This window comes from Taudactylus pleione, unplaced genomic scaffold, assembly GCF_031769625.1.
Source record: "Taudactylus pleione unplaced genomic scaffold, aTauple2 ptg002671l, whole genome shotgun sequence".
NCBI lineage: Eukaryota > Metazoa > Chordata > Amphibia > Anura > Myobatrachidae > Taudactylus > Taudactylus pleione.
In genome coordinates, this window is record NW_028287047.1 from 104,791 (window position 1) to 119,927 (window position 15,137).

Genomic DNA, 15,137 nt, shown 5'->3' on the forward strand with positions numbered 1-15,137 from the left:
GTAACCCACAGCTTAGCTAGCGACCAGGAGGCCGCACTTGAAAAGTGAAGCGGCCGCCCTCATTCAGAGAGAGCGCTCGCTTCTTGCGACCGCCTCTGAATGAGGGCCAGTGTGTGCTCGTCACAACAGTAGTGCTGGTGTCCTTGGAGGATTAAAGTGGCGCCAGACTCGATGAAGGATACCCGCCGGTAGGCCCAGCTCCAATCCACCTACAGCGGCTTACTGTACAGTCCAAGGGATCAATTCACTTAGGCGCAAATTGCAGGTGATGCGCTGTTGCAACAGCACCCTAGATCGCACTGATTTCACCCCAAATTCACCCCATAATTACGCATTTTAGCTTGCAGGTCCATAGCGCAATAAAATATGTGTTTTAGGGGTAATAAGGGGAGATTTAATAAATCTTGGAGAGAGATAAAATTGGAGATAAATAGCACCAACCAATCAGCTCCTGTCATTTTTCAAACACATCCTGTACAGTGACTGTTAGGAGCTGATTGGTTGGTGCTATTTATCTCCAATTGTATATCTCTCCAAGCTTTATTAAATCTCCCCCTAAAGGTGCCCATCCACTAGACGATTAAGTTGAGCGATTGAATGATAACGATCGCTCAATCGATCATAAATTGTTTGCAAACATGTCTAAAATGACCAGCGATGCACGTGCCCGCTGGTCATTTAGACATCTATCATTGTGCAAACACGCTGGACAATCTGACGATAACGTAGATGATTGATGAGCCTGCACTGAACGACTGCTCGATCAGTGCAGGCTCATCAAAGACTGACAAACAACTGCACGATTAAATTACAATGTCGTAATCGTGCAGTCGTTTTCATGTCTGCTAGTGGATGGGCACCTTAAAGAGTGTACTAAATCACAGGCATCGCCCCTTATTGAATCTGCCCAATAATGTCTTGTACTGCTAAGAGTGAAGAGGATCAGTCCAGCCTGGGTGGGATTGGAGGGGACAAGCTAGATTGCAGAGAACCCTGTAATAACAAAATAAAGTTAACTAATATATGGGGGGAGATTATCTAGGCTGTCAATGTTTAAAATGAAATATACTACTTGTAACCTAGAAGGAAAATATGAACTTTTGTAGAATGACATACATATTAAGCATCTAGTCACGTGGCTGTCAGTTACCATGTCGATATATCGACACCACAATGTCAACAATAGAATCCCCAGAATGTCAACATGTTCACAATATCGACATCTACAATGACGCCATATGAAATGTCAACGCTCTCAGATTGCCGACAGTTAGGCCAGATACACACTAGAGTGACATTGACACGAAACGTCGTTTTGAGGCAAATTGGCACAACATATCGTGTGTACATACAATTGCGTTCTCCTGTCCGTTGTATACTACATCTTCTGGTTGGCAGTGCTGCACATCGTGTAGTGAGTGTACGGCCAACCGGATGACCAGGCGATATGTCGTTCTGATTTAGCCTCTGAAGACGTCACCTCTTTCCACTCGCAGCCAGTGATCTTAAAGATAGTTATTCTGGTGTGTACAGGAGCAACGATAAATCGTATACGATCAACTGACACGTTAAATCGTCCCACGGCTTGAAGGATGGCACAGTGTGTACGTTCAACAGCGTCTGTTCTGGGATAGGGTTAGGCGTCGCCAGGAGGGTTATGGTTAGGCTGCAATGGGAGGTTAGGGTTTAGCTGCTGGGTTGGGAAGTTAGTGTTAGGCACTAGGGGGAGTGGAGGTTAGGCTTTAGATGCGGGGTTGGGAAGTTAGTGTTAGGCACTAGCGGGAGTGGAGGTTAGGGTTTAGATGCGGGGTTGGGAAGTTAGTGTTAGGCACTAGTGGGAGTGGAGGTTTAGCTGTGGGGTTGGGAAGTTAGTGTTAGGCAATAGGGGGAGTGGAGGTTAGGGTTTAGATGCGGGGTTGGGAAGTTAGTGTTAGGCAATAGGGGGAGTGGAGGTTAGGGTTTAGCTGCGGGGTTGGGAAGTTAAGTGTTAGGCACTAGTGGGAGTGGAGGTTAGGGTTTAGATGCGGGGTTGGGAAGTTAGTGTTAGGCACTAGGGGGAGTGGAGGTTAGGGTTTAGATGCGGGGTTGGGAAGTTAGTGTTAGGCACTAGGGGGAGTGGAGGTTAGGGTTTAGATGCGGGGTTGGGAAGTTAGTGTTAGGCACTAGGGGGAGTGGAGGTTAGGGTTTAGATGCGGGGTTGGGAAGTTAGTGTTAGGCAATAGGGGGAGTGGAGGTTAGGGTTTAGCTGCGGGGTTGGGAAGTTAGTGTTAGGCACTAGTGGGAGTGGAGGTTAGGGTTTAGATGCGGGGTTGGGAAGTTAGTGTGAGGCACTAGTGGGAGTGGAGGTTTAGATGCGGGGTTGGGAAGTTAGTGTTAGGCACTAGTGGGAGTGGAGGTTAGGGTTTAGATGCGGGGTTGGGAAGTTAGTGTGAGGCACTAGTGGGAGTGGAGGTTTAGATGCGGGGTTGGGAAGTTAGTGTGAGGCACTAGTGGGAGTGGAGGTTTAGATGCGGGGTTGGGAAGTTAGTGTTAGGCACTAGGGGGAGTGGAGGTTAGGGTTTAGATGCGGGGTTGGGAAGTTAGTGTTAGGCACTAGCGGGAGTGGAGGTTAGGGTTTAGATGCGGGGTTGGGAAGTTAGTGTTAGGCACTAGTGGGAGTGGAGGTTTAGCTGTGGGGTTGGGAAGTTAGTGTTAGGCACTAGGGGGAGTGGAGGTTAGGGTTTAGATGCGGGGTTGGGAAGTTAGTGTTAGGCACTAGGGGGAGTGGAGGTTAGGGTTTAGATGCGGGGTTGGGAAGTTAGTGTTAGGTACTAGTGGGAGTGGAGGTTAGGATTTAGATGCGGGGTTGGGAAGTTAGTGTTAGGCACTAGTGGGAGTGGAGGTTAGGATTTAGATGCAGGGTTGGGAAGTTAGTGTTAGGCACTAGGGGGAGTGGAGGTTAGGGTTTAGATGCGGGGTTGGGAAGTTAGTGTTAGGCACTAGGGGGAGTGGAGGTTAGGGTTTAGATGCGGGGTTGGGAAGTTAGTGTTAGGTACTAGTGGGAGTGGAGGTTAGGATTTAGATGCGGGGTTGGGAAGTTAGTGTTAGGCACTAGTGGGAGTGGAGGTTAGGATTTAGATGCGGGGTTGGGAAGTTAGTGTTAGGCACTAGTGGGAGTGGAGGTTAGGGTTTAGATGCGGGGTTGGGAAGTTAGTGTTAGGCACTAGGGGGAGTGGAGGTTAGGGTTTAGCTGCGGGGTTGGGAAGTTAGTGTTAGGCACTAGTGGGAGTGGAGGTTAGGGTTTAGATGCGGGGTTGGGAAGTTTTGTTAGGCACTAGTGGGAGTGGAGGTTTAGATGCGGGGTTGGGAAGTTAGTGTTAGGCACTAGGGGGAGTGGAGGTTAAGGTTTAGATGCGGGGTTGGGAAGTTAGTGTTAGGCACTAGGGGGAGTGGAGGTTAGGATTTAGATGCGGGGTTGGGAAGTTAGTGTTAGGCACTAGTGGGAGTGGAGGTTAGGATTTAGATGCGGGGTTGGGAAGTTAGTGTTAGGCACTAGTGGGAGTGGAGGTTAGGGTTTAGATGCGGGGTTGGGAAGTTAGTGTTAGGCACTAGGGGGAGTGGAGGTTAGGGTTTAGCTGCGGGGTTGGGAAGTTAGTGTTAGGCACTAGTGGGAGTGGAGGTTAGGGTTTAGATGCGGGGTTGGGAAGTTTTGTTAGGCACTAGTGGGAGTGGAGGTTTAGATGCGGGGTTGGGAAGTTAGTGTTAGGCACTAGGGGGAGTGGAGGTTAAGGTTTAGATGCGGGGTTGGGAAGTTAGTGTTAGGCACTAGGGGGAGTGGAGGTTAGGATTTAGATGCGGGGTTGGGAAGTTAGTGTTAGGCACTAGTGGGAGTGGAGGTTAGGATTTAGATGCGGGGTTGGGAAGTTAGTGTTAGGCACTAGTGGGAGTGGAGGTTCGGGTTTAGATGCGGGGTTGGGAAGTTAAGTGTTAGGCACTAGTGGGAGTGGAGGTTTAGATGCGGGGTTGGGAAGTTAGTGTTAGGCACTAGGGAGAGTGGAGGTTAGGATTTAGATGCGGGGTTGGGAAGTTAGTGTTAGGCACTAGTGGGAGTGGAGGTTAGGATTTAGATGCGGGGTTGGGAAGTTAGTGTTAGGCACTAGGGGGAGTGGAGGTTAGGGTTTAGATGCAGGGTTGGGAAGTTAGTGTTAGGCACTAGGGGGAGTGGGGGTTAGGGTTTAGATGCGGGGTTGGGAAGTTAGTGTTAGGCACTAGTGGGAGTGGAGGTTAGGATTTAGATGTGGGGTTGGGAAGTTAGTGTTAGGCACTAGTGGGAGTGGGGGTTAGGGTTTAGATGCGGGGTTGGGAAGTTAGTGTTAGGCACTAGGGGGAGTGGAGGTTAGGGTTTAGATGCGGGGTTGGGAAGAGTGTTAGGCACTAGGGGGAGTGGAGGTTAGGGTTTAGCTGCGGGGTTGGGAAGTTAGTGTTAGGCACTAGTGAGAGTGGAGGTTAGGGTTTAGATGCGGGGTTGGGAAGTTGTGTTAGGCACTAATGGGAGTGGAGGTTTAGATGCGGGGTTGGGAAGTTAGTGTTAGGCACTAGGGGGAGTGGAGGTTAAGGTTTAGATGCGGGGTTGGGAAGTTAGTGTTAGGCACTAGGGGGAGTGGAGGTTAGGATTTAGATGCGGGGTTGGGAAGTTAGTGTTAGGCACTAGTGGGAGTGGAGGTTAGGATTTAGATGCGGGGTTGGGAAGTTAGTGTTAGGCACTAGTGGGAGTGGAGGTTAGGGTTTAGATGCGGTGTTGGGAAGTTAAGTGTTAGGCACTAGTGGGAGTGGAGGTTTAGATGCGGGGTTGGGAAGTTAGTGTTAGGCACTAGGGGGAGTGGAGGTTAAGGTTTAGATGCGGGGTTGGGAAGTTAGTGTTAGGCACTAGGGGGAGTGGAGGTTAGGATTTAGATGCGGGGTTGGGAAGTTAGTGTTAGGCACTAGTGGGAGTGGAGGTTAGGATTTAGATGCGGGGTTGGGAAGTTAGTGTTAGGCACTAGGGGGAGTGGAGGTTAGGGTTTAGATGCGGGGTTGGGAAGTTAGTGTGAGGCACTAGGGGGAGTGGAGGTTAGGATTTAGATGCAGGGTTGGGAAGTTAGTGTTAGGCACTAGTGGGAGTGGAGGTTAGGATTTAGATGCGGGGTTGGGAAGTTAGTGTTAGGCACTAGGGGGAGTGGAGGTTAGGGTTTAGATGCGGGGTTGGGAAGTTAGTGTTAGGCACTAGGGGGAGTGGAGGTTAGGGTTTAGATGCGGGGTTGGGAAGTTAGTGTTAGGTACTAGTGGGAGTGGAGGTTATGATTTAGATGCGGGGTTGGGAAGTTAGTGTTAGGCACTAGTGGGAGTAGAGGTTAGGATTTAGATGCGGGGTTGGGAAGTTAGTGTTAGGCACTAGTGGGAGTGGAGGTTAGGGTTTAGATGCGGGGTTGGGATGTTAGTGTTAGGCACTAGGGGGAGTGGAGGTTAGGGTTTAGATGCGGGGTTGGGAAGTTAGTGTTAGGCACTAGTGGGAGTGGAGGTTAGGGTTTAGATGCGGGGTTGGGAAGTTAGTGTTAGGCACTAGTGGGAGTGGAGGTTAGGGTTTAGATGCGGGGTTGGGAAGAGTGTTAGGCACTAGGGGGAGTGGAGGTTAGGGTTTAGCTGCGGGGTTGGGAAGTTAGTGTTAGGCACTAGTGGGAGTGGAGGTTAGGGTTTAGATGCGGGGTTGGGAAGTTGTGTTATGCACTAGTGGGAGTGGAGGTTTAGATGCGGGGTTGGGAAGTTAGTGTTAGGTACTAGGGGGAGTGGAGGTTAAGGTTTAGATGCGGGGTTGGGAAGTTAGTGTTAGGCACTAGGGGGAGTGGAGGTTAGGATTTAGATGCGGGGTTGGGAAGTTAGTGTTAGGCACTAGTGGGAGTGGAGGTTAGGGTTTAGATGCGGGGTTGGGAAGTTAGTGTTAGGCACTAGTGGGAGTGGAGGTTAGGATTTAGATGCGGGGTTGGGAAGTTAGTGTTAGGCACTAGTGGGAGTGGAGGTTAGGGTTTAGATGCGGGGTTGGGAAGTTAGTGTTAGGCACTAGGGGGAGTGGAGGTTAGGGTTTAGATGCGGGGTTGGGAAGTTAGTGTTAGGCACTAGGGGGAGTGGAGGTTAGGGTTTAGATGCGGGGTTGGGAAGTTAGTGTTAGGCACTAGGGGGAGTGGAGGTTAGGGTTTAGATGCGGGGTTGGGAAGTTAGTGTTAGGCACTAGGTGGAGTTTTAGGGGTAGGGATTAGAGTTAGGGGTAAATACCGGAATATCGATGCATGAGATGACTGCTGGAACTGACGGTCACAGAACCACCGGTACATGGAGAGGCTGCTACCCCGGGACCAGATAAATAACCACTAAACCACTAGGGATGTCAGGTCGACATTCTATCATGTCAACATGTCAGCCGTGTAGTTATTCTTATTGTTGTCACTGTCGACATGCGAAACTTTGAGAGTTCGACCATGTCAACAGGAGAAATAAAAGGTTCACCTGCTGCAGAACATGCTAGAATTGTTTATGCAATGTTAGATATTACTCTTCATGAAACTCTCCCCTTCTCTACTGACCTGTATGACCAACAGAGTTTTTCCTATGTTCACATGGATGTCCCAAAGTTGGCTAAAACTAAACGTTACCTAAACGGTAACGCCACAAGTCCCTCAGTCGCCCCCAAGCCACTTCTATCCAACTTAAATGCTCCACGAATTGTTCTGCAAATCCCTATACTGGCTCCCCATAGTCTTCAGAATCCAATCCCTCCCTCTTAGCTACAAAGCTCTCAGCACCGTCCCCTCATACATATAAAATCTAACCTTATAACAGTCTCCCTCACCCCTTCTTAGTTCTACCTCTGACCTGCGTCCCTTTCACACACGCCTACAAGACATACTGTATTTGCCAACTCTCCCAGATTGTCAGGGAGACTCCCTGACATAGTAGCAATCTCAATGACTCCCTGAAATGCCTAGTAATCTCCCTGATTGCACCTTACATTATGTAGCTGTTATATTTAAAAAAAACTAGACATATATACAGTCAAATGGGATCATTAGTGTAATTTCCCTGCATTGGGCATAAGGCACAATGATCCCTATGGCATTTTCTGAAAATTATTAGTGTGTTTTCATCTACAAGCAGATCTTAGTAACTGCTTTGGGGCTCATTTACATTTGGAGGTAAGTCAGTATCATGACACGCCCCTCAGATGTAGCAGTACACGCCCACTTTACCGCCACGCTCATAGGTCTTGCTTTCACAATCTCTCTGCATTTTCAAAAGTAGGCGAGTATGCTACAAGGCTTCTCCCAGGCTGCCACCCACCAGACGTTTGCCACACGGCCTGACCTTGTATTTACATTCACACAAGTTATACATTACGCTAGTGATCAATGACCAGATCTGGGAAATATTGACAGAGTTTTTCCATAGATGGATATTCTGAATTCTACTCTAAAATGGAATGACCCTAATGTAAAATACTTATCTACAACCAAATATTTTTTTTTTCATAGAAAAAATATATATCTAGCAAAATGATGATAATAGTTTAGGAGGAACAGAAGAGATGTCCCCTATTGAGAACCGTTCTGACGCCTGGACATGCTAAGCCACTGGTGCACACAGGGCTGTAGTGAGGGGTGTGTGAGCGGTGACGTTACCCAGGACCATGGGGGGGCACCGTCACGGCCCCATGGCTACTGTAGTGCTGCTTCAGTGATGCTGGGAGCTTCCAAAGGATGCTCCGGGCACAAACCCTTCTGTGTGTAGAGCTAGCCAGAGCGCCCAGGCAGCTCTCCACACTTCTTCTGCCACCTGCCTTGTCCCTCATGTGATGTCACGGGTTGGGGGCGGAGCTGGCACAAGGAGCTGGAGAGCACTGCACAACGCATGGCCTACAACCTGGGGTCCACCTGCCTTGTCCCTCATGTGATGTCATGGGTTGGGGGCGGAGCTGGCACAAGGAGCTGGAGAGCACTGCACAACGCATGGCCTACAACCTGGGGTCCACCTGCCTTGTCCCTCATGTGATGTCATGGGTTGGGGGCGGAGCTGGCACAAGGAGCTGGGGAGCACTGCACAACGCATGGCCTACAACCTGGGGTGTGAAGGACAGATACAAAAATACTCATGACTGCTATATGAATGGGCGTAACTGCCATAGGTGCAAGGGGTGCAGCTGCTAAGGGACCCAGAGCTTAGGGGGGCCCATCTTCCATTCCAAAGTTACATGTGTTATAAACATTTTTCACTATTGGGTAGTACATAGGGGCCCTTACAAACTTTTGGTATGTGGTCTTCAAATCCCTAATTATACCCCTGTCTATATGATTACTACAGTGGCATCCTACTGTAGTAGTAAGGGGGTAGCAATAGGAATGGCATCCCGGCAAGGCCGATCTAAGGTTCCCAAATGAGCATCTTGTTTATGGGGGATTAAATATTTGGTCTTGCATATAGTATATTGCAAACATTGGAGACAAGCTATTATACTTTATAAATACAACTTTCCTACATGCGGTCATACAAACCCAGGGGGTGGCCAGTGCTTGTGCTTTTTTTCCGCTGTGCCACTCCCAGCCCATGTAATCCCCCCCCAAAAAAACCTTCAATGATGTGTGCACCTGTCACAATATGTCCAGCACCAACCATTGGCACACCTCAATAGATACCAGGTGTATCTATACCTGTTGTAGGGTCAAAAGAGGTCAACGCCTGCACCCCAAAAAAGTCAGTTTGTGCTGAGGCGGCAACATTTTTCTGGTGGTTTCTTCAAAGCTATAGGGGCGGAGCTTAATAACATGGTGCCTGCCATCCCTATGCCACCCACAACCTGTGCAGTCTGCAGATGTGTGTGTAATGTATGTGTGACTTGTGTGTGTATGTGTGTATGCAAGCATCTATGTATGTATGTATGTATGTATGACACATGCATTTGTGGTGTATATGTGTGTGAATGTAAGTATGTGTGAGTAAATATATAAATATATGCATGTGTGGTGTGTGTATGTACAGTATATATATATATACACACAAGAAAAATATATATTAAGTCAGTGCGCAGATTTTGACGAATAACCCAAAGACACCTGTCTGAATTCCACTTGCCCAACGGTTGAAAGTTTGTTTAGCCAATATATAGTAACAGAATGTCCCGTACACGTATCACGGCACTGGCCACCGCAATATTGTAGCCCGGCGTCTTCCCCGTAATTACTTGAATCCAGACGGGATGTATCTAAAAACAAAACAGAAGAATGCGAGGGCGCCACATCGTGCATTAACAAGATAACATTTATTGGCAAGTAATAACAAGCAGGGCGTGCGTACCACAACAAGCGCTTATCCACCTAACCACCGCGGAGTTTGACAGCAGAGTAATGGAAAGGTGCTCCCGGCTGGCGTCCCGAACGACTCCCATCTCCAGGATGCATTCTTCTGTTTTTTATATATATATATATATATATATATATATATATATGTACCCCCCCTGTAAAAACCCTACATTTGCCTCTGCTGACTGTATCCGTGTATCCGCAGCCTGGAGATGGCGATCCGGCCACTCAGTGCTCCCCTCATTAAGCGGTGAGTGAATATATTATATATATATATATATATATATATATATATACACACACTTTTAATACAATTATATTGATAGGGGCCCCCACAAGGTTGTTGCCCCATGGCCCCCACAAGCCTTAATCCGGGCCTGCTGGGATACATCCAAGCCCCATTGCGAAATTTCTGTGCATGTTCCAGCACTCATTATTCCGGGGGGTGAGCGCACACAGAAAAACCTGCACACGGCCCCCTCATTTGTAAGAATGCTCCTAACTCTCTTGGAATCGGGACAAAAGTCCTGAACGGCATGACAGCGGGACAGGTCCCTGCAACTGGGACTGTCCTACCTACACTGGGGCAGTTGGGTGCTATTGTAGGCTTATGTATTTTACAGGACTGTATAAAGGAAGGAACATTTGCAAACGGAAACCCTGACTAGCAGAACATATGTGTAACGTTATCAAAGGTCTAGAAACACACAGCTTATCCAAACAACACTGTGACCACTCTAAACTCAAATACACAGTAAGATAGATCGTAAAAAACAGCTGAAGAGGCGACAATTGGAGAAAGATCAACCAGAGACCATGTGGCTTAAAGCATTAATCTACCAGTTCAAATATGGATTTTGCATTTAAGTTATTCATACATTGTCCATTCTAATCTCCCACTTTGCATTTGCAAAAATCCCCAAAAATCAGAAATAATCCTCTAGAGGGGCACATAAATACTCTCCTCACTACACCCAATACAGGTTGACTCACCCATATCCAAAATGCTTGGGGCCAGAATTATTTTGGATATTGGATTTTTCCGTATTGTGGAATAATTGCGTACCATAATGAGATATCTTGGGAATGGGACCCAAATCTAAACACAGAATGCATTTTTGTTTCATGTACACACAGCCTGTAGTTAATTGTATACAATATTTTTAATAATTTTGTGTATCAAACAAAGTTTATGTACATACATGAAATTCATTTGTTTCATATACACCTGATACACACAGCCTAAAGATGATGTTATACAATGTTTTTAATAATTTTGTGCATTAAACAAAGGCCCTGATTCAGAGCCGCTCGCTCTGAATCAGGGCCAGCCTTCTGGATTTTTAGAGCGGCCTCCTGGCCGCTCGTATAGCTGTGGGTGACCACCCACAGCTATAGCGAGCGGCCAGAAAGATGGTAGCGTTGGTCAAGACCATCGGGCTTGTGACGGGACCCTTGTGGTAGGGTCTCATTGCCGCAAGCCCAGAGTGCTTTCGGCTCAAACAGAGCCGAAAGCACTCCCACTGACATCACTTGTGATGTCAGTGGGGCCGGCCCCAGACGGTAGATGTACCCATGGGAACGCCTCCATCTGGGCAGCCACGCCACGGCACACCCACCAAAGGGGGCGTGCTGTCACTCAACATCGACAACACGCCCCCTTTGGTACGAGACCCGGAGCGACGGTTTGCCCGTCGCTATCCGGGTCTCGCGCATGCGCACGACAGAGCCGGCTCCGTCGTGCGCATGCGCACTGGGCCACCATCGACCCGCTTGCGAGCGCTCGGCGCTCGCGAGCGGGTCTGAATCAGGCCCAAAGTTTGTATACACTGAACCATCAAAGGTGTCACTATCTCAGTCCCGCTAAAAAAAATAAAATCTGTATATCGGAATATTCTGTATATCGGTATATTTGGATATGGGAGACTCAACCTGTAACAACCCTGGAAATTAATTACAAGGATACCCATCAATAATGATTATTATTTTATGATCTTTTTTTATTATTATTTTACTTAATAACTGATAAATTCTGATTACCATCCTTTTTTTTTTAAATGAACATGTAATGCTGCCCATCCATTACACGATGCGGGGACGACGGCACGATTATAATGGCGTCGTCTCCCGCGGGGTGAACTGTATACACTGAACGTTCAGTGTATGCAGATCAATCATCCCCGAACATGGCAACCTGACGGCGGTCGTCAGGTTGACCGTCATGTTCTGCCGATGATTGATGTTAAAAACAAACCAGTGGGCGCGCGCATCGCTGGTCATTTTTAACATTTTACTGCCCGATTTGCGGGCGATTACCAAGCGATGGAGCGATAACGACCGTCGTTATCGCTCCATCGCTAGGTTTAATCGCCTAGTGGATGGGCAGCATAAGTTATCGAAGGTGTTTGTAATGTAACAAAACCTGTATTATAATAATGATAATAATAATAATAATATTTATATAGCTCTTTTCTCGAAACAATTAACGCTATTTACATTTGCTGAGGGGAAAAATATATTATAAAGGAAGCAGCCCACTTGGATGCAGTACAATGGTTACAGTAGGTGAATACAAAATATGAAATACAAAGTACAAGGTACTCATTGGTGTCAGTTCTGTGGATCGTTCACACCCCCCCAACCCCCGATGAAGTGAGGAGACAGCCATCTTAGGTGCACTACATGGGTTACAATGGTTGGGAAAAACAATACAAGGAGATAGAAATAAGCTTTGGGGAGATACAAGGTATGAAATACAATATACAAACACGGTGACACTCACATCACTCACAGATTGATCAGTTTCACGGATCGTTCATCCCACCAACAAAAGTACCAGGCGAGGCAGTCATTTTGGGTGCACTACACCTACATAGGTTATAATGGGCAGGATAAGCAACACATGGAGGTGACCGTGTACCTATAATGGGGGAAGCTGGGCAGTCCAAGACACAGAAGGACATGATGAAGGATGATGGAGGTAGCGGTGTAACGTCAGACTGTAAGAAAGGATTGAAATAAAAATAGAAAATAAGAGAAAAATGAGAGTGTGAGGAAGAGTGGATGAAGCAGTGATATAATACAGTCACAAGATAAAATAACACAGCAGTAACATGCAATGAGAAGAGCCATATAAAGTGAGTGGTGCAGACTGTGAGAAGCTAGCAAGATGGACAAGGCCTGGATCTGGAGGTAGCTGAGAGACCATGAAGGAGAAGCTGCTTCAGGCAATCAGAGTGGGTAGGGTCTGCAGTTGAGGCCTGTGAGACAGGTAAAGTTTAAGAACTGATTTTGGTGACCTCAACAGACCTTTCCTTTTCTATAATAATCATGTAGGTTCTTTGTTGTCAGCTCAGAATGGAACATATTCTGTTACAGTCAATTACTGTTCATATGGCTCATATGGAATAAGTACCAGATGACTGCTCGGGAGAGATTTACGTAGTGTGTCTTTGTTCTAAATTTACATCCTCTGGAGTAAATAGGGGGACGGGACATATATCAGTCACGTGCTTGTTAGTGGGCTGCGCAGGTCACCAGATGAGAATCTGTGTATTTACGACCTGATTCAGAGCCACTCGCTAGATGCGATCGCTCGCCACCAGCGTATGCAAATTTGGCAAAGTGTCGGCATGGCAGGCGCTCACTCGGAAAGGCATAAGCACGCCCACTTTGTCTGGGCGAGCGATCACTTTGTGTATGCAGACGCCCATTAGCGTATGGTGAGACGCCCACTAGCTCACGTCATCTCCAGGAAGTGTATTAAAACATTGGTACATCGGAAGGGCTTGTAGCGCTTGTGGTTGCCTTACCCTACCGCAAGCACTGCGAGGATTTCTGTGTAAAAAAAAGGTTGTGATGTGTACAATGATGCTGGCTGTTAATTATGCACGCCTCTGAAACGGCGTTGCAACACTCAGGAACGCCTGCATTCGCACCTCCACTCCCCTGTTATTAGAGTCCTGGCCCTGTTACCACCCACAAACGGCCTCTCCAGTCACTCATTACAGTGCGCTGTCTTTGCTTGCCGAGTGAGCGGATTCCGCTCGCTCTGAGTAGTTCACGCACGGACAGTACGAAGCATACGCATGCCCGGTCGCTTAACATCGGCCACGTACGAGCGAGCGGCTGCTTGCGACTGGTTCTGAATGAGCTCCTTAGTGCCATCCTGCCGCCGGCTTTCCATAATTGGATCTATGGCCTGGGAAACGGGCATTTGTCTGCCACGTCCTCTGATTGTGTACTCCATGTTTTTATTACTGACATATCTAACCGAAGGTCACCGTGGCCATTTTCCGGTCATTCACGCATGCGCAGTAGAGATGTCCCAGGAACGCGGTGCAGGCGCCATGTTCCCGGAGACCTGCACTTGCGCAGTAGACTCCAGTACGTTGCCAGAGTCTACTGCGCCGCTGGAATGGAGGTGGCCCGATTGGAGCCTGCACATGGGCCCCCTTCTCTCTTAAAGCGCCTCTGCGTGGAACGTATGGACATCTGCAGGGAATCGGTATGTAATGGCGGCTGTTTAGCCGCCGAATCAAAAATCAACAGCAGCAGCCCGACAGATCAAAATCCCGACTGCAGCAGGTAAGAAACCTAACCCTCTCCTCTCCCTACAGTAACCTCCACCCCCTAGTGCCTAACCCTAACTTCCACCTTGTTAGTGCCTAACCTCCCCCCGTTAGTGCCTAAATGTAACCCCCTCTCCCCGCACCCTAAACCTCCGGGGAAGGGGGGTGTCTAACCCTAACCCCCCTAGTGGTGCCTAACCCTAACCCCTCCTTTCCCTACCCTAATCCTCCCGGAGGGTGCCTAACCCTAAATACCCCCAGGCAGTGGCGTAACTACCGTGGGTGCAGGGGGTGCGGCTGCTATGGGGCCCGGACCAACCCGGGGCCCGGCCTTCCCCCTGCACCTACGGTGCCAGGCCGCTGTCCGCTGCCCTTCCCTCCGCACCCTCCTCAAACCCCTCTACTGCACTTACCTGCTCCGGGAGCTGCATGGAGAAGGAGCGCCGCTGATCGGCGCTCCACCTCCATTGGCGTAACTACGGAGGGTGCAAGGGGTGCGGTCGCACCCCTGCACCCTCCATTTGCCGGGCGCCCGCTGAGTGCGTTACCAGCGGGCGCCCGGCTCCTATCCTCCTGGCGGTAGCCGGAGGACGGAGCTCCCTCCATCTTCCGGGTCCCGCAGTGCATTATGGGAGTGACATAATGACGTCACTCCCATAGTGCCGAGGAGCGGACGCCGGGGATGGACGGCAGCAGCACTGGAGCGGGGATAAGGTAAGTTGTTGTTTTGTTTTGTGTGTGTGCGCGCGCGGTGGGGGCCATCACTACTGGGGGCAACTACAGGGGCTCACTACAGGGGCCTACTACTGGGGGCAACTACAGGGGCTAACTACAGGGGCCTACTACTGCGGCCTCACTACTGGGAGCAACTACAGGGGCTCACTACTGGGGGCAACTACAGGGGCCTCACTACTGGGGGCAACTACAGGGGCCTACTACTGGGGGTAACTACAGGGGCCTCACTACTGGGGGTAACTACAGGGGCCTCACTACTGGAGGCAACTACAAGGTTGCTCACTACTGGGGCAACTACAGGGGCCTCACTACTGGGGGCAACTACAGGGGCCTCACTACTGGGGGCAAATACAGGGGACTCACTACTGGGGGCAACTACAAGGGGCCTCACTACTGGATGTACTGCATAGGGGGACCATTACTGGGGAGCACTACATTAAATAAAAGGAACTGCATAAGGGGGGCGGCGGCA